Raw genomic sequence first — 893 nt, 5'->3', positions numbered from 1 at the left:
CTAGGTAACCTACATAGTCAAAGTGCCCGCTAGGGAACCTGCATTGTACAAGTGCCCGCTAATTAACCTAGATAGTCCAAGTGCCTGCTAGTTAACCTAGTTAGTCCAAGTGCCCGCTAGTTAACCTTGATCATCCAATTGCCCGCTAGTTAACCTACATAGTCCAAGTGCCTGATAGGGACCCTACATAGTCCAAGTGCCCGCTGAGGAACCTACATAGTCCAAGTACCCGATAGGGAACCTACATATTCCAAGTGCCCGTTAGGGAACCTAGATAGTCCAAGTGCCCGTAGGGAACCTATATAATCCAAGTGCCCGCTAGGGAACCTACATAGTCAAACTGCGCCGCTACGTGACCTACATAGTGCAAGTGTCCGCTAGTTAACCTACATAGTCAAAGTGCCCGCTAGTTAAACTAGATAGTCCAAGTGCCCGCTAGGTAACCTACATAGTGCAAGTGTCCACTAGTTAACCTATTGTCCAAGGGACCGCTAGTTAACCTAGATAGTCCAAGTACCCGCTAGTTAACCTAGATCGTCTAATTGTCCGCTAGTTAACCTACATAGTCCAAGTGCCCGTTCGGTAACCTAGATAGTCCAAGTGCCCTTTAGGGAACCTACATAGTCCACGTGCCCGCTAGGGAACCTACATAGTCCAATTGCCCGCTCTGGAAAATACATAGTCCAAGTCCCCATTAGTTAACCTAGATAATCCAAGTGCCTGCTAGTTAACGTACATAGTCCAAGTGCCCGCTAGGTAACCTATATAGTCCAAATGCCCGCTAGGTATCCTACATAGTCCAAGTGCCCGCTAGTTAACCTAGTTAGTCCAAGTTCCCGCTAGTTAACCAGGATCATCAAAGTGCCCTCTAGTTAACTTACATAGTCCAAAGG

The sequence above is a fragment of the Tenrec ecaudatus genome, unplaced genomic scaffold (assembly GCF_050624435.1).
Source record: "Tenrec ecaudatus isolate mTenEca1 unplaced genomic scaffold, mTenEca1.hap1 Scaffold_1519, whole genome shotgun sequence".
Taxonomy (NCBI): Eukaryota; Metazoa; Chordata; class Mammalia; order Afrosoricida; family Tenrecidae; genus Tenrec; species Tenrec ecaudatus.
Note: the sequence above shows the minus strand (reverse complement) of the source record.